The sequence below is a fragment of the Lactuca serriola genome, chromosome 3, assembly GCF_051521515.1.
Source record: "Lactuca serriola cultivar US96UC23 chromosome 3, Lser_US96UC23_V15, whole genome shotgun sequence".
Classification (NCBI taxonomy): Eukaryota; Viridiplantae; Streptophyta; class Magnoliopsida; order Asterales; family Asteraceae; genus Lactuca; species Lactuca serriola.
In genome coordinates this window covers 187,259,849-187,280,468 of record NC_136410.1, presented here as the reverse complement: position 1 = coordinate 187,280,468, position 20,620 = coordinate 187,259,849, and positions in this window count along the sequence as shown.

Here is a 20,620-nt window from a genome sequence, read left to right as displayed (position 1 = left end):
AGTTATTGTCGAATTAGGTGTCTAGGACAATAACTAAATTGATATATACTTGAATTATTAGCAAAAATCCTTTTGTGTTGCCCTCAAAACTAGCAATTGAATAGGATAACTTTTAGAGAGAGAGGGATATATATATATATATATATATATATATATATATATATATATATTAGTTTATTGATTTATTACATGATTAATAAATATAAATAAATGACTTATTAATATGTTATGATATTAATATATTAATTAGAAATAGTATTATTAAAATAAAAATTAATCAGAAATTAATTAGAATTAATTTTGGGATTAATTTGATTGATTAAAATTATAAGGACTTAAGCTGTAATTATTCAATAGTTAAACAAAAGGGATTCCAGAACCTTCACAAGGTGGTGGATGGTTTTGAGGCATATTCTAACTTTATAGAATATCCAATGAAGATAATTAGAAGATTGGATAATCACCTAATTTGAAATAATAGTATTATATTCAAATTAGAGTTTCTAGATTTCCTAGTGCAGCTATAAATAGGCCCTTAACCCTGCATATCTTTGGCCACTCCTCCTCTTAATAGAATAGTCGAAAATCATCCCCTCTCATCTCTCTCTCTCTCTCTTCAATTTTCCTTAGTTGCTAGGGCTTAAGTGTGAACCATCAGAGGCACAAGATTTCTAGTGCTTGCTTCTAAGAGCTTTTTAAGAAGGATTTCATTGGTTATTTACAAGAATAATCAAAAGTTATGTAAAACCTAACCCTAACCTAACCCTATTAAGAATTTTGATTAAACTAGGGTATCTATAGGGTTATTTGATGTTCATAGATTTAGCAGTCAATAGTGAAAACATGGATCCAATTAGGTTGCATGTGAACTTAATAGTTAAGTTATTTTCCATCACATGATTTTTGTAACCAATAAAACCTATCAGTAGTATCGGATCCCAATGTTTTCAACTGAATATGCATAGTAGTTAAATATATCAAATTAGGGTTTATAGAAATTAAACCCTAATGCTTGGAATTTTCGACATGGGCTAGGTTTCTTGAAACCCTAACCTCCTCCCTTGATTTTGAAATCACTATGGTTATTTGGATTTCCTTATTTGATAATTATTGTCTTAACTGGTTAAAATAGAAAAATTAAAGTTGGATAATCCCAATACCCTTAATTTTTGAAAATCGAGTACAGTATAGATTAAGATTAAATTTGAATTATTCGATTAATAGTTTAATAGTAAATAATTACTTAATCCTTGCGTGGTTTAAATTCATTTTAATTAATTGTTAATTAAAAGATAAAAATTAAATCATAATTGGTTTAATTTTAAATTAATTTAATTTTTGAAAATTTAATATTAAACCTAGTATTTTAGAAAAGTTTTAAATACATATTATATATATACTATTAAAAGTTTAAGATATTATATGTATAAAACAAGTCAATTAAATCGCTACTACGCCTTATTCACGTAGTCATACAATAAGAGGGTATAAGGAAGAGACCTGTAAAATGACCATTATTGGGTGTCCACTGTCACCCACTGCTCCCTTGTATGGTGGATGGTCGTTAGCCGAACGGATTTGATAGGACATAATCTCATTAATAAGTATAATGATATAAAAGTACTAGAACTTTCTTTAAAAAAATCTCACTCTAGTTACATTAGGAAAAATGTGAAAAGTATAATAATCCATGAAAAGACACATCATATTTTAATATGTCGTTAGTGGAGCGTGTATGGTTAACCAACACACTAAGGGACTTTAAAGAGAAATGATGGGCATATCGAAAATTATCATTGTTAATGGAGTGCATGTGGTTTACCGACACATTAATTAGAGATGATAAATGACATCAAGGTTGCCAAGCGTGTTTGCATGATTATTCACATCTTATTTGTGATCCTCGGCATCCCAGTCACAAAGAGAAGAGCTTAATCTGATATTAAACATGCCATTGATAAGATTCAATGAATCTCAAAACATCTAGAAATTTCATAGTTTGATACTAGTGAATTGTTTTACCTACCTTCATAAATTCACGATAAGATTACGACATCCCTCTTCTTAGTTATGAATTTTTATAGTGCATCCTAGCCTTAAATATTTATTATGGGTTAAAATACTAAGGATTTAATTCATTTAACTAAAACTACTTTTTCTCTATAGATGTATACTCCTAGTGATACTTCTACTTCTCAAACCTCCACCCACAACTCGAACTTCTTGTTAATTTCAATCGTGACCAAGGTAACATTGGATGGTACCAACTACAATGATTGGATGCACAACATCAAGACGACTCTTCGACTCGAGGGCAAAGATTATGTCCTTAAAAAAACCTTATTGAAATCGATGAGTACACTGCAAATCCTGAAGAAATCATCTCCTACAAGAAACATTATGACGATGCAACAAAGGTTTCTTGCATCATGGTTGCCATTGTAACAAATGGTTTCGAATCGCTTCATTATTTGGGGTTGTGGCCCAATCATTAGCTATCACAAGACTTAGGGCCTTGGGGAATAAAGGTTTTGTCCGTTTTTGGATGTGGGTATTATAGATTATATAATACAAGAATTTGATAGTGTTGCAGAGACTAAGGGTATATTCATAATTTGGGCAGTTCGGGTCTTTATGGAATTTAAGTTGTTGCTCGGGAGGTTTTAAGGTGGAGGTGAGTTCTACGAAGTGTGGGGCTTCAAGACACATTTCCATGGATATAAAGTTCATCGGTAACATACTTAAAACGAAGAAGTTAGGGCCAAGTGAAGTTTTAGGGTTTTGAAGGTTCAGTGAGTACGCGGGGCGTACACATTGTGAACGCGAGGCATAATGGGTGAAATGGTCGTGGATGGTCCTTAAGAACGTCGGGGGTATTAAGGGGTATTCGAGGCATACTCCCTTCAGCACCAAACCCTAATTTTGGGGTTTTACACCTATATAAGCGTCATTTTATCCTTCATTTGGGCATTTTAAGTCAACCTCCATCCCCTTTAGTATCCATTGAAATGCTAAAGTGCCTTGAGTGAGTTATGGAGCTTGGAAGAGGGTTTATGGTGGCTTGTGTAAGAGAAGAAGAAGGTTGAAGAGTCATTTCTTGGAGAGGAGATTGTAGATCCAGAAGTTTCTCATCTTTTGCAATCTATTGAAGGTAAAAGCATTGATCTTGTCATCTCTTTGGTTGGATCTTCTTGGTCATTTTAGACTCACTTGGTTGGTCCTTGTGAGATAAGGTTGTTTCAGAGGCTTTATCTTGTAGATCTGGACGTTTTAGGAATCCCAAAGGCATAAAAATGTGATCTTTATGGTTTATTTGGACTCGTGCATGTGTTAAGACCTTTCATTAAGCTCTTTTGAACTCTATAACCCTATTAAGCCACGCATGCAAGAAAAGTTGCCAAATTTATGTGATAAGTCATCTACAAGAATCAGATCTGAAAGTTTGGAGCAAGGACTTAAGTGGTTAAGTGCTTAATGGAGAAGATTATGGTTCAGGAAGTACGATGGGTGTACCCATCTGGTACGTTGCACGTACTGGCCCCAAAGGGTGTATGTTGGGCGTACCATCTGAGTACGTGGGGCGTACTCAGCCTGTTTGGCTTTTCTTGTTTGTTGATGTGTTGGCTATGGATCTTGACCAGAAGTTTGACCAGGGTTGACTTTTAGATATTTTGGGCCTTTTTGGATATTGGGCCTTCTCAGGCTAGGTGCATGATGGGTTTGGGCCCAATTTGCATAATTGGGCCCTATTTTGGGTTTTGGTTAATTAATGAGATTTTGGGCTTTCGGATTTTGGGTTATCAGGTCAATTATTGATCAAAATTGTATTTCTGAAGTTTTCGCGAGGATTATCCGGTTTGGCAGTGCGTGCATTCATTGAAGTATCAGCGGGTTGAGGTGAGTTTTCCTCACTGTACTTACGGGTAGAAGGCACCAAGGCCAGCCCTTCGGTTTGATATATTGTTATCCTCTGATATGTTGAGTATGGATTAGATATGCATGATTATGCTAGTTGTTCATATGCTAGTCTGGTAGATCTGTAGGACTACCTATGATTTGTATGTATGATTATCAATATATGTATGGTTATTGTGTTGGCTTAAGGTTATACTGCTTTGTGTTGTAGCCATCAAACCCTAGAGCATTCCAGATATGAGCTGAGGGCCATGTAGGGCAAGCCAGAATTATATTGAGGGCTCAGTAGTATTCCAGATATGAGTTGAGGGTCGGGTAGGGAAATCTAGACTCGTACTGAGGGCTCAATAGCATTCCAGATATGAGTTGACGGCCAGGTAGGGGAAGCCAGACTCACACTAAGGGCTTAGTGGCATTCCAGATACAAGCTGAGGATCGGGTGGTATGCCAGACTCATACTGAGAGCTAACATTTGTATTCCAGTCCGATGACTGAGGGAGTAAGCCATACATAATTTGTGGGCCCCGAGGGCAATCCAAACTTATGTTGTGGGCTCGGGAGCAAGCTAGATGTGAGTTGTTGGCCTGATAGGCAAGCCAGACTCATATCATAGGCTCATGGGTAATCCGATCTTTTTGTTGTGGACCCGATGCATGTTGTTATTTTGTATATGTTATCTGTTTGTGAGTTGGTACTTTGAGGGAACTCACTAAGCTTTGTTCTTACAGTTTTAGTTGATGGCTTAAAGTACTTCAAATAATTGCGGCAGGGCGAAGGCATGACCGTACACATCCTGATTTTATGTCCTTGATCTTGGGAGACGCTGATTTTAAATAATGTTTTTGGAAGTAATGTCTTTGTATACACTTTTATTAGTAAATTGGTTGTCTTAAAAAGCTTTATTTGGTATGAATTTTTGGGATGTTACAAGTTAGTATCATAGCCTTGGTTTGAGTGAATTAGAGGAACACTCGTGTGAATCTAGTCTCAAACTAAGGAAAAAGATTTAAAAAAATGATTTTTAAATTGTTTTTAAAATAATCAAGGAGGATGCGATAAGTATGATCAGCCGGAGTCAGTAAGTTGACCCCAAATTACCACATCATTATTTGATCTTGTGATATGTTAGTACTGCGTGCTAGTGATAGGCTATAGATCTTCAGGAATTGCATGATAGAATTGCCTGATTATATGATGTCTGGTAGCCTAGGATCTTCCTTATATGAAATTGACATCATTATTGTAGTTGCTTAGTGTATGCATCATAGTTGTACATAACTAAGATTATATAGACTGAGAATTTTTGGTTTAGCCTTATTTCCTATTCTTGTTTAATAAAGGTCTTAGGGTATGATCAGGTATTCGACTGTCTATAGGATCCGGTGTTATGTATGACTAGCATATATGAGTGGTGCAAGGTTGGTGGAAGTTTCATGAGTGGGTGTAGTGAATAGAGGGTCAGCACAAGGAAAGAGTAGCCACTATCGACACAGTGATGTCAGATCGAAGGTGAATCTGAGATGCTGGGAGACTAAGATCAAGAATTTCGTCTGGGGGTCTGTTTGATTTTATTGTGTTTTAATGCCAGTCGACTCCACTGCTTGAATGTTGCTTGCTTTGTGCTTTGTGGGACTCATATTGATTTTATTGTGTTTTAATGCCATCAAACGAATACCCTATGTTACATGCTATGAAGGTCAAATAATTTTAGAGTGAAGGATTCAACCCTACCGAAACTCTTGTTTGAGTCTAACCGTTGTAGGTTTGGGTCCTTTGGTCGAAATATTATTTAAGTTTTGTTGCATATAATTGTATTCATGAGGTGGTTGGCTGACATTGATTGGAGTTCTTCAGCAGCTGATGACAGGGGAGGTGGGGGAATCCTAGAAGAGCCTAGGAAGTATTTTAGTGTGATTGTTGTGCTGGTGAGTAGGTATCAGGAGTGTTATAATGAGTTGGTCCTAGAGGACCCAAGATGATTCTTGAGGAAAGTATGGATAGGTGTGGAAGGTAGTATTGGGCATGTACTACTGGAAGCATAGGATCCGCACTAGAATCAAGGAGAGTTTTGGGGATTCTAAGGGCTAGTCAGGGAGGATAGCATAGTTTGATACCATGACTCGTTGCAATGGCCCCGTGCCTATTGATCTTTTGCTTATGATTGCCCAAGCATGAGGATGGGTCTGGTAATTGTTTTAGGCCGCAGCAGCGAGGTCAGTTTGGGTCGAATGGTGCAGATATTGATGAGTATGTTGGTTTGGAGGTCTCGAGGGTTTTGCTCGAGGTCGTGCTTCGAGTCGTGGGACTGAAGAATGAATCCATGGTTATGATCGGCTTGGGCATTTCAGCTGGAAGTGAAATGGTTCATTGATGGATTGAAATATCGCTATCTATGGCACAGATTGTTGGGTCAAAAATGTGGTTTATACTTTGCTTTTCTAGGGAATTAATTTGTTATGTAATATTGTATATGTGTTTACGGTCAGGAAGTGAGTGTACGACCGTAAACAGAGTTTACGGCCGTAAACTCAGTTTGCGGCCCAGTCCAGTATATATATATGGGTGAGGGGTGTGAGGAAGAGAGTGATGAACACCAAGGAGCTTAAGTGTGTGCATTTGAAGGTGTTCTAGAAAGAGAGAGAACAAGTGTGTGTTAGTGTGTGTGAGTCTTTGTATCCAGATCTTTATTCTAATCATATCATACATAGATTCATCATCATCTTCTTCTCCGTCTCTTCTTACTTGATCTGACATCATCCTTTTGATTGGGATTCCGCACCATCAAACAGATCTGATTGATACACAAGCATTGTTGGGGACTTACAATTGGTATCAGAGCTTGGTTGTATCAATCAATTTTTTCAGATCTGGAGCTTATTTGATCTTATTTTGAAGAGAATTTTGCGTTTTTGGATAGATCTCGCAAAATTAAGGGGGGTTTCTTCTTCGCGTTTTTCCTAAAAACGAGTTTTTGATCGAGTTTTCGAGCAAAAAATGTGAAAAAAAAATGTTGTTTTTCGTCAAGAACAGCGATTTCTGGAGAGTTTACGGTGTTTGAAGGGTTTACTGGCCGGAAACATGTTCACGGCCGGAGGAGGTTTGTGGCCGGCGGTTTACGGCGGTGGCTCAGCAGTTTGCGGCTAGCAGCTTGCGGCTTGGTTCGGCTCGGTGGTCGGCGGATTGCGGCTTGCGAATCGGAAGCTTACGGCTCGGCTTGGACGGCTTGGCTCAGCAGCAAGCTTCGCAGCAGCTTCAAACAAAAACAAAGGACGCGAAGTTAGAGGGAGGAGGGGATCGAACCCACGACCTCTTTCTCACATACCAAGCACTTAGACAACTCGTCCAACTGAACACTTGTTTCAATCCCCCGAAATATTAGACTTAACCTCTCCCAGTCGCAGCAAATTTCGCATTTTTTACACTTTTTACCCAAAAATCAATTTCTTTCAATTTTAAATTTCATTTTCAACCAAAAATTTTAATTTTTAATTTTTGACTTGTATTTTTGACTTTTTACTTAAAATTTTGACTTTGACTTTAAAGTTTGACCTTTGACTTTCTAATTTGACTTTTAAAATTTCAAATTTAGCTTTTCGGTTTGACTTTTAAGTTTGACTTTTTAAATTTTACTTTTAAGGTTGACTTTTGAGGCTTACAGTCAAAGGGCATTTTCTTTTAAGTTCTAGTTTTGTTTTTAATAGTTTTTGAAGTTTACAAGGAAATTGAAAAACATGAAAGAGAGTCATCAGGATCAGTTAAGGCAAAATTTCAACATGTTCGATTATATCCCTGGAGAAACCCTGGAAGCTCAGTTGCAACAATTTACCACACTCACTACTGAGATGAATATAGTTGGGATCTTCGTGTCCAAATCTGAGATAAACAAAAAGCTATTGAATTCACTTCCGAAATCGTGGGATATGAACGTGGATATCATCAAGAAGACAAAAGATCTTAGTCATCTTAGTCTTGTTGATGTAATTGTAGAACTTGATACTTTGAAGTGTAGAAAAAAATGAGTTCTGAAAACATTCTGGTCACTGAAGTTACATGTACTCTAGCTTGTGAAGCTACGATTAAATTTCTTCGGGAACAAATTGATTTATATAAAAGAGAAGTTGAGGACCTGAGATATGAAGGATATCAACTTAGGAAGGGACAGAAACCACTTAAGGCCCAACTAGAAGCCAAAACAAAGGATTTTAGAAGAATTCAGACAGAGTACAGTGAGAAATGTGAACTGTACAATTATGTTAAAAGACAAAATGATGCGCTGACTGCCGAGCTTGATACATTGAAGAAAAGATTTGATTCTGCAAACTTTTCTTTTCAAAAATTTGATGGATCAAACGAGGTAGTTGCTAACATGATCGATCATTGCATGGATTTCAAATGAAATCAGTCAAAGGGTTTAGGATATGATAGTGTACCTCCTCCTTATAATCATACATATCTGTATCAACCCCTATCCAATGAGGAGATTGCCAACGAACCATTTATGGTTTATGGCAAGCCATCTGGTTTCGTTTCAGGCGGATTTATTAATGTTGAAAGTACTAACATTTCTACTTCCCCTACAGATCAACCCTTAGACCAGGCAAAGCATGGAGTCGGAGGACATGTTGATGTTTCTGTTTCCAATGAACAACCTACTGTTTCTGATGATAAATTTGATGATGCATCTTGTGATGCCTTTGATGCTTTTGCATCGGATCATGTTGAGTTAAATTTTTTGACATATTTGATTATTTGTTTGAAAATACTGATGTTCCTGTTTCTAGCACATCTACTTCATATGCAGGTAAAGTAGCAAAAGATGAGAACAAGGAGAACATCACTGAACAAACCAACATCTCCTTGAGCTCTGAATCTGTTGCTTCGAACTCATCTGCTTCTGATCAACCTGCCATTGAGAAATACAAGCCACCAATTCCAACACAACAGAGTTCTTGTTGCAATTGTGCTTGTGGGAACAATAAGAAACAAGGAAAAGACACGCCACCAGGGGCAGGAAGAAACAACTTCACAGTGAAGAAAAAGGCATGTTTTCACTGTGGAACACCTGGACACATTGCCAGAAATTGTCCTAATCGTGCATACGTTCCCTACTATACACAAGGATGGAAAAACGCGCCAAGTGGGATATACTTCAAAAGAAACCCTTCCAGGTCATGTTCAAACAATGGTGACTGGAACGTGCAGAAGGCCAAGAATCAAACCCACAAGGCCAAGCATCCAACTCCCAAGAACAAGAAGGAAATGTCAGCGAACAAGCCCAATCCAAGAGATACTCCCGTAAAGCCAAAGTCAAAGTCATCTCGAAGATCGGCTTCAAGTTCCAAATCAAGTGTCGAGGCACCCATCGGATCAAACAAGAAATGGGTTAAACCCGAATATAGATGGGTACCAAAGGTGAAAACTCCCAAATCTTCTAATGACTTTAATATTTCATCGTCTTTTGTTTGTGATAAACAAGACATGTCATGGGAGAAAGTATCATGTGTTGATAACAAAGGTCGACCCAGTTTCAAAATGGACTGGGTTCCAAAGACCAACTGATCCCGCTCTGTGTCGGAGCAGCTACGGAGGCATATCATCAGACTTCGGTTTGTTGGTAGTAGTTGTTCCAGGCACATGATAGGAGGCATCTCTCAACTGTACAACACTCAAAACATTGTTTGAGAGTATGTGCCCTTTGCGGGAAAGGAAGAAAAGAAGTGATCACTCACGGGGTTTGTGCTTAATGACATGAAGAATTTTCGGATCTGTTCTGAGATTATGCGTGCTGTTCTCAGACCTTCTGGATGCAAATTCAATCGGTGACTTACGGTTTGCGTTTTCTTCTCTATACTCTTGAATTTATCTTAAGCTGATTCGCTTTAAAGACTAATTTTTGTTTTAGGATAGTTTAAATTTGCGCATTTACTTTCGTTTCTCTCCTATGCACAAATTTAGGGGGAGAAATAAAAAAAATAGAAAAGTTTAAAAAATCCAAAAACATTAGAAAATCAGAAAATCAAAAAGAATTATGTTGGTTATGATATGTGATTAAGGGAGTTGTTTTGGGAAGTGATATGATCATGTGATAACAGGCAACCTGAGTCTGCTTAACGTACCCGAAGTTGAAGGGTCTATGCTCTGACTTGATGCGCCGGTAGGCATGAAAATTTTTTAAATGGACTTGACTAGGCAGAGTTGAACTTAGAAAATTTATAGACTTAACAAATCTTGACCTAGTTAGATCCGTTCAGCCTGACAATACGACGCTCGGATAGGTTGAGCAGGGAGATATGTATGGGAATCTACTCGTCACATTAATTGAACCCGTACTTGGAACCGTGGTTTAACTTTTCCTCGATGTGCGGATTCTGTCCTTAATTCCGGTTGGATGGGGCGACTGGTAAATTCCGATAAATTAGGTCTGTAGAATATCATTTTCTTTCCGTCTGTTAGTCATATGTTGTCTCCTTTGCGCGACTTCTAATCCGACCTGGTACACAACATATGCAACTCTATTTCTCTGCAGGTTATATATGTGAAAGACTTCTTATCTGTTAGCCATATGTTGTCTCCTCTGCGCGACTTCTAATCTGACCTTGTACACAGCATATGAAACCTTCTACTTCTCAACCCCTCTGAAGTAATAAGTAATAAGTAATAGAATTCTAAATCTATCCTCTCTCTGAATGGTTGTCTGCTCACCCAGTGTAAGGAGTACTCTGGAAGTTCTTGATGGCCGGGGCATATCAAGAAGCGGGAAACACGTTCTAGTACACTTAAAATTGAACACATACAGATTGTCTATAGATCTCGCTGCTCAATTTAGGTGGACAACAATATCCTTGGTCGTCGTCAGATAAATGGTCCTTAGGATATAGTATTTAAGGAATTAGGATCAGATATAAATTTTAGGATTTTAAGTTTACCCTGTCTTGTAACAAATTGTATATCCTAAATTTGTCACAATTTTTCGTGTTTAAGTGGACCACAATACCGACGATCGACTAGACAAAGATGTGAATATGGAAGGTACCGACAAGTAGATAAAGGCTGTCTAAAAACTTTGATCCCAAATCACTCTTAAAGTTAGTTATCATTTTTATTTTTGTTAAATTTGTCATAGTTTCTTCTAATTTAAATATTAGGGGAGAATTAAAAATTAAAAAAAAAATCAGAAAAATTCAAAAATCAAAGAAAAATCAGAAAAATTAAAAATCCAAAAATAGTGTTATTTCTGTTTTATTTCTTGTTCAGAAAAATCAAAAATCCAAAAATATTTTTGTTTCTGTTTTAATTTGTGTGCTAAGTTTTCTTTTAGTTTTGTTTTGTCTTGAAAAGTGATTTCAGGTATAGATAAGACTCATGGAGTTTGTGTTGAAGATTTCTGAGCCAAAGCCTCGTCCATGAGCATCGAAGAATTCGCATTCGAAGGAGCAAGAAATGAAGATTATTCTTTCAACATTCAATCCTTCAACCCCAGAAGCAAGGTGAAGCTACAATTTAAGATTATGTGATGGATTGCATTGAAGCCTCCTCAATCAGTCTGCTGCTATCTTTGTACCTGCTGAAGTGATCTAGAAGATTTGTTCTCTCTGATGTTTCTCTCTGAAGATTCTCAAGCTGAAAGCATTATCTTTCAAGAATCAGTACGTAAAGCCTCCTCACCCAACGTGCGTTCAACGCCAAACTCTGAAGAAATGCCCAACTGCTCAAGATGAAGTCATTCATTGAAGATAAATGCTGAAGCCAAGCTCTCGATGAAGATTAACAAGAAAAGCCAGCTACTTTTTAGGGGGAGCTTGTTGGGTCATTTAAGAAGAGAAAAGAAAGCTATAAACCAAGGGGGGAGATTGTTGGGTCAAAAATGTGGTTTATACTTTGATTTTCTAGGAAATTAATTTGTTATGTAATATTGTATATGTGTTTACGGTCAGGAAGTGAGTTTACGACCGTAAACAGAGTTTACGGCCGTAAACTCAGTTTGCGGCCCAGTCCAGTATATATATGGGTGAGGGGTGTGAGGAAGAGAGTGATGAACACCAAGGAGCTTAAGTGTGTGCATTTGAAGGTGTTCTAGAAAGAGAGAGAACAAGTGTGTGTGTGTGTTAGTGTGTGTGAGTCTTTGTATCCGGATCTTCATTCTAATCATATCATACATGGATTCATCATCATCTTCTTCTCCGTCTCTTCTTACTTGATCTGACATCATCCGTTTGATTGGGATTCCGCACCATCAAACGGATCTGGTTGATACACAAGCATTGTTGGGGACTTACACAAATCATGCCCTTTTCAGTTTTTCGAGTTCGGAGAAGGAGTGAACAGACTTGTGATTTTCATCAATTAGATGTAAACCCAGCACAAGGTTTGTTGGTCGCGGAGTCTGGCGACGGTATATCAGTACCTAGGTGCGCGGGTGGATTGATATGTTATGGATGCACTGTGATGTGTTCAATGGCCTGTCTTCTCGGGTTATAGCGGGGCAGGTATCAGATCGTTGGTTGGGATTACGGGCAAGGAGGGTACGTTTTGGATCGTAAGTCAGTAGTTGCTTATGCTTTTGTGTGAAACCCTTTATGTTAAGTGGTTATAATTAGGGATTTCAGTGGTCTTCAACTGAAATTCAGTTTTCTCTTGGGATTCCTTTCATCCGTACTTAGATGGTTATTTTGTGTGTATTATTCATTCCATGGTCAGGTATGGTTGTACTTTGTTGATCCGGTTGAGTTATGATCTGGTTTCTATAGCATTGGGTGGTGGTTTGAGCCCTAAGTGGGGGAGAACTGGGATTCTCAGGTTGAGTATCAGTTATTGAAGGATTGGTCGGTTCGCTATTTGGATTGCTGTTTTCAAATTAGTTTGGGCAGATGATGATCAGTGAATCATTTCTAGAAACGGGTATGTTTAGTTCCAAGTGGTTTTTGGTTCTCTGGATTAAGTTTCAATGCGTCTTCGATCATTGGTCTTTTCACTCATCATTCAGCGGAGGGTCTCCGAAAGTTCAAGTTGTGTCGGTTGAATTTCAAAGGACTAGACAACCTATCATCAAGTTCAGTATGTTCTATGTTCCTTTGGTCCTTGGGTATGTTTACGCTCAATCGTGGAATGCAAACTTGGTTCATAGCATACTCAGGTTTTGGTAACTTTTGGGATCACCTCGGAAGTCTTTTCGAGCTAGTTTCGTATTGGTGGAATATGTTCAGTCTCAAACAGGTATGAGATTTTGTTTCGACCAATCATGAGGATGTCTTCTGTTATTCATTGAGGTGGTGTTTCGATTTAACTATGGTATTTCTTCCCTTTTTAGATGAGGTTATGGGTTCCCTAAGGATGTGCATTATGGTAAATTTATGTAAAATGCCGATAGGGGCATGTGAGCTGGGAAAGATAGCATTGGAGCACTTGGTTAGAATTATGTGCATGATTCTGTTGGGTTATAGCCTTCGAATTGGATCAAGATTTCGACCATTATGCTATACTCGAGTCGCGTGTGACCATGTTTTCGTAGGGTTTTGCTTTGCTAGCAGCATTATTGTGCTCGGTGGATGTTGTGAGGGACGCTGATTAGGCCCCTTCAAGGCAATGGAATGAGGTGAGTATCTTTAGGCCCAGAGTGCTGGTGAACGATGTAATGACGACAAGTTCAGTATGATATCAGTAGCATTCCAGACTCATGTTGTGGGCTCGGAGGCAATCCAGACCTTGCAGAGGTATTCTACTAATAGGTTGTGGGCCTAATGAACATGGTTGTTCAATTCTTCTGATTGTGATACTTTCGGTGTTGGCATGTTGATGGAAGTTGCGAGATCCACAAATCAGTTGTGTGGATAAAGGGGGCGGTTAAGGGTTGTTAGGAGTATCCATCAGGTATCAAAATGTATCTATGGAATGTACGCATTATATTTTCTATTTGTTTGCAAGTTGGTGTTAGGGCTTTGATCATCAAGTTGGGAATTGGTTTTGAAGTCGCGAATCATAAAGTTCCTCAAGAATGTCTCGAGTGGTTTTCCACCTGAGCTGATAGGCGATGGATGTAATGCGGAAATTCTTGGATTAATCATCTTTTCTCGTCAGAGTAGTGGTTGGTAATGGCATGGCAGAGAGTCAAGGGTTATTTAAGGTTTTAGCATCATATGGATTTGGATTGGGAGAGATTCGTGATCGCTATGTTTTGAGGATCTTTTCTGCATGTTTTTGTGGTGTGTCCAGTCAAGGACTTGGGGGGTAGATTCATGGATGAACGCTCATCAGCCTTAGGGAAGAATTTTTGAGAAATTTTGTGAGTGGCCATGTTCGAGCTGGATTTTGGTGGAAACTCGTGTTGGGAATCGCGAGTGTCTTCATACCAGTCCTATGTTTTAGTGAGATGTGGGATAAAAAATTTGTATGTACAAGGCATCAGCTACAGGGTTCAAGGTGAGAAGGGATGTTTTCAGTTCAAATGGTAGGAAAGGCTCTTGTGTCAATGCTTTGGAATGGTTCTACCAGTAAGAAGGTCGAACAAGTTATGGTGAATCAGGATTATAGCAGTCGTGTATCGGTGTGTCTGTTAAGGAAATCAGTATTATGTGGCTCATCGTGTTCCTATAATTTTATCGTTAGGATGAGCTTTCTCTCGAAGGAATATCTAATCCTTTTTGGTCAAGCGATAGGTTGTCGGCAGCAACAGATGGTCTGTGATGTTGTTTTCTAGTTGGAATATCAAGTGATCAGGAGTCGAGTAGATAGTTTGATGGATAAGTGAAGTGGAATTAGAAATTGGTTCAATATGGGCGGTCTGTCGGGGAGTTAGTGAAAGGTTTTAGTATACTACAACATCCTATGGTGCACATACAACCCTAAATGCTTTGGATCTACGTTTTCTCTAATTATACATGCAATACAGTTTCCAAAGCATTAAGCCTACAACTAGCATGCAATTGACATAAACAACATAAAATACTAGTTAGGAGTTTACCTCTTTATGTAGCTTGTAGAACTTATTGTATTTGGCCTTTAAGAACTTAGTCCCCCAAGTGTGACACCTCAAATGGTTCACAACACACCTTAGACAAAGGATGACTTTTGAGAGAGTTTGTACACACTAAAAATTGGTTATGGTTTTCCAAATATCACTTGGTCCCGATTTTAGTAGCCTAGGGTCTTCTTATATAGTGTGGCTAGGATTAGGGTTACATCCATGTAAACCCTAATGTGAATGACTTTTCTTCTTATTTAGGATCCACGGGTTAAAACCTCCATGGACTACCATATTTGTTTAGCCCATCCTAAATAACCACAAGCCCACACCATAAGAATGATTGATTTACCAAATCAATCCCCTTACATTTAACTAGTCTCTTTTTTTATCACTAAATTAATTACAAATTAATTCTTGAACAATACTAATTACGTAATATGATTTCATATTAATTTATTAGAACTTATAATATATTAATAAATCATAACTAACCTCTACTCAAATGTCCATCCTATCAAATTGTCGTGGTGATATACAACCCAAATGGACCACGCTACTCTCGGGTCAAGAACGTACCAATTATAGTTATGGGATTAGACACCTAATCTAACAGTCTCCTACTTGGATAATTCTAATAACTATTATTGCAAGTACGACTCCACAACCCAACTAGCAATCGTAGCTCTTAAAAACCGTTGTCGAACTCTAACCTAGTCAACGACGTTTCCATTAGATAAGCGATCATATATTCCTCCATTATAGATATCATATGGACATAAGACATGGATTATAATCATTCTCTCTGTCCATCTGTTGTTTCTCGATTCTTCGATTTATGATGACTGACAAATTGAACAAATCAAATCAGTCTAGGCTTAGCTAAGCACTTAGGGTTGTCATCACTCAATCATCGAGGGGCCACATATATCGCTTTTAACCACATGGGGTAAAAGGAACGGATAAACTTCGACTCAAATGCTTGCTTGTACTTACTCATCAAATCACACACAACAATATGTTTTATAACACCAAGTTATTGGTGTGTTTACATATGTCAATGTGCAACCCACTTGTAAACTACAACTCACATTTCTTGGTTTAAAGAATATAAGATATTATCGTCTCACAATCACTCATGATAAAATCCATGAAGTGATTCAGATGAGCGTGGGTTGAATCCAATACTTGAATCTTATTCCAGGAGCGCTCATGAACACTACAACAAACTTATCTAAATCACCAAGACAAACTACAGACCCATTCATGATAGTCTGGCCTCAATACCTACTTCCAAAGTATGATCGACTGTGGACGGTTTGAATAACCTAGTTATTTGGGAAGTCAAAACATGCAAAGTGAAACACAAGAGTAATACTAATCCTATATGGCCCTAAAACTTTTGAGTGTCATATTGATTACTCATTATTCATTGTATAATGTTTCGAATAATCAACTTGATACTTGAATTAAAACAATATTTGTCCCATGCTCCAAGCAAGCACACTATGTTTACCTATGCTCCTATCTTTGTGAAATAGATCAATTTCAATGACACTCATTTCACAATTCCAAATCCTTACCGTAAATGTAAGAATACCAAGTTCTTGTCATTTACTGTAGTTTGTTAGATTCTAAACTTACATGCAATGATCCTCTTGTAATGACTATGCACAAAAGTCACAGAGACTTGGCAATAGACATTACAAAGTGTTATAAACCTTTCTTAATATTATGTCACTCAAGTTACAATCTGGGAGTATGACTCTATGATTTGTTCTTGGAACGAAGTATGATTCACCTTTTGATTTAACCATTTCAACAATTCACGATTCTTCTTCTTAGCCATACAAGTGCACTAAGGTGTCCTTAGAGGATCAATTGTGATATGGTTTTCCTAATCATGAAGATGATCATAAAACACGATACTCAAGTACTCTCCCATCCTTTCAGATTGGAGAAACTTTTACCTTTCTGCCTAATTTGATTCTTCTTATTCGTGCTGCCATACACTGAAACTTTTCCAATGTTCAGAATTATACTTAAATTTGTAAGCATAAACATATTTACTAAATTTAGTAAATCATGACGAATAGTCTTATCGTTCCTTGTGGTGGACCTAACCAGCGCACACCCAGTGTACCCAATCCCCTAGTCCTTCATTTGACTCATATATTCATGTGAACAAGGAATTAGTCTTAATTTCCCAAATATGAAGTTTCTCATTCATCACACGACACAAGTTGCATGATTCCAAGTTTCTATCCAACGGAAACTTGGGTGATGAGAATCTTTCCTAATTTGGTAAATTCTCGACACTACCACAAACGAAAGAATCAAATTCATATTGCTAACATAGAAACATACAATCATCAATTTTCACAAATTTCATTGCAAGGAGATATAATAAAATAAAAACAAAAATTTTATTAATTTATAAAATGCAGAGAAACTTTTCCTTACAATGCAATTACAAATGAAAACTATGTTATTACAAATTTCTAAGCAATCTATCATAACTCTTAAGCAGCAGCTCAAAAATCCGATCATCGAACTATGCGATCGAAATCCATCTTCGTGACCGGATTCAACATACTCTTCCTTTAAGCTTCCTTCCTTTTGCATGATCCTAAAAAATATCAAAATGCAACCTTGTCACATCATATATTAAGAATCAATAATTTGGAACTTAATAGAGTTAGATAGTGGACTTACCTGAAGTAGAGTCAAACCTTTTTGACTTTACCTTCTCTTAGATCCTTCAGGTAGTCAGGGCAGCTTCGCTTCTTGTGTCCCTTCAAATGGCAGTAGAAACAAATGGCTTCTTTTGCATTGGCACATGAGATAATCTCAGACTTAGCATTTCTCTTTAACATTTGGTCAATCGGGTTGACTATGGTCGATCCCTTTCCATTGGGAAGAGAAATCTTTTCTGTACTTCCAATATTACCATCGTCAATGTCCATGGAAGTTTGAGAAGTAGATCTTCCAATCGAATTTGCTCTTCCAGTGCGCCAAATCATTGTTGATTCAGCAACAACAAGCAAATAGGTAAGATTAATAAGGGTCATGTCGTGGTCTGTCACATAGTAGTCCTTAATGAACTCACTATATGACTCGGGAAGCAATTGAAGAACCCAGTCAACAACCAACTTCCTTGAGACAACGACACCCAATACTCTCAGCATGTCAATATGTGACTTCGTCTCCAAGACATGAGTACACACAAGTCTTCCATTTTGGTGTTTCATTACAAGTAGGGCTTGAGTGACCTTGAATTTTTCAAGTCTTTAAACTTGTGGGTTAGGGAGAATAATTGGAGGAGGTGGAGGAAAGGAAGTATGATTTCCACTTCCACGATCCACTCGTGGAACATCATCTTCAAGAGGAATGCTTGTTCCAAAAGATTTGGGAAGACTATAGTTGTCTGAACTAGACATCCATAATGGGAGAAATTCAAGTTACTTGATTTAAGTCCTTAACATAACACCCAAATGAAATATTAAGTTTAGAACCCAACACAATATTCTACAATTTGGAAGAGGGATGCCGTAAACCAATTGCAAAAATATTTGAAGGTAGGTTAATGCCGATTTACCAATTTCCACCATGAAAAAAGAAATTTATTATTAAGTTTTAAATGGATTGAAATTCCTAGATCCTTTGACATTCATTGGATTTTTCAATGGCATGTTTAAATCTCGATTGTTCCGTTCAAGTTTGTGACTGGGATGTCGAGGATCACAAACAAGGTGTGAATAACCATGCATATTAGTTTGGTACACTTAAATTTGCAACCACCTAATTAATGTGCTGGTTAACCACACACAATCCATTGATCTATGATTAACATCAAGATACCCTTTGCCATGCATTGTCAATCCCAGATTAGTGTGCCGGTTAACCACACACGCTTCACTAACGACTTAATAAGGTGCAAAGTGCAATTTCATGGGATAGCACCAATTTCACATTTTTCCTAAAGTAACTAAGATTAAGAATTTAATAAAAGTTTAGTTATTTTAAAATTACCATTATACTTATAATGAGAATTAATTTCGTATCCTACCCGTTCGACTAACGACCCTCCACCAGTCAAGGAAGCGGTGGGTGAGAGTGGACACCCATTAAACTACCATTTTATAGGCAGTAACCTTATACCCCCTTATAGACGGACTTCGTGAATGAGGCCTACTAACGGTAAGACTGACTTATTCTTATACGTATATATAAATATTAAACCTATAATATTATAAGAGTATAAGGGTTGAATTTTAACTGTTAAAATTCTAGGGTTTGGAATTAAATGTTTCAAAAGTTAGACTTTACATTTACAAATTCCAAAACTTGAGGGCAAGTTTTGAAACCTTTCAAAACTCTTGGTTTCCATAACTTATGAGTTAATGTGGTTTTTTTTATGATACGACTCAAGAAATTCCATACCTTGAGGACAAGTTATGGTGTTCATAAAACCATTTATGTAAAAGACTCTTCATGTTACATAACATGAGGACAAGTTATGGAAGACTTTAAAAACATTTGAGATCAATTTTTTCAAACAAAATTAATACATAATTTTTATGATCTAAATAAACTCATAAGCCAAGATTATTCATATCAACAATTAACAAGAAAATTAGTTTATCATATAAACTCACAGTTCTCTTAAAACATTTTGACAATGATCTTTCATTGGACGAGAATCATCATTACCATATCAACAAAATCAAATTTTATGAACTAAAACATTTTGTTTTAATGATTCTAATCCAAAACAGGCCAAAAAAACTCAAAAATTTGTTGTCTAGACAAGCAACTCATCGATCCCATCTATGGAATCGCCGAGTTCATGCCTAAATTCATCGTTCTCGTCAAGTAGGCTTGTCAGATAGCTTTTTCAGCTTTGAAAAATAACACATTTGCATCAAATATAATAGAAAACAACTCATGGCTCTGATACCACAGATGGGTTTGAGTATACTATAACATCCTACGGTGCACATACAACCCTAAATGCTTTGTATCTATGTTTTCTCTAATTATACATGCAATATTGTTTCTAAAGCATTAAGTCTACAACTATCATGCCATTGATATAAACAACATAAAATACTAGTTAGGACTTTTCCTCTTTATGTAGCTTGTAGAACTTGTTGTATTTGGCCTTTAAGAACTTAGTGCCCCAAGTGTGACACCTCAAATGGTTCACAACACACCTTGGACAAAGGATGACTTTTGAGAGAGTTTGTGCACACTAAAAATTGGTTATGGTCTTCTAAAGATCACTAGGTCCTAATTTTAGTAGCCTAGGGTCTTCTTATATGGTGTGGCTAGGATTAGGGTTACATCCATGTAAACCCTAATGTGAATGACTTTTCATCTTACTTAGAATCCATGGGTTAAAACCTCCATGGACTATCCATGGACTACCATATTGGTTTAGCTCATCCTAAATAACCATAAGCCCACATCATAAAAATGATTGATTTGCCAAATCGATCCCCTTACATTTAATTAGTCTATTTTTTATCACTAAATTAATTCCAAATTAATTCTTGATCAATACTAATTAAATAATATGATTTCATATTAATATATTAGAACTTACAATATATTAATAAATCATAACTAACCTCTTCTCAAAAGTCCATCCTATCAAATTGTTGTGGTGATATGCAACCCAAATAGACCATGTTACTCTCGGGTCAACTACAAACCAATTATAGGTATGGGCTTAGACCCCTAATC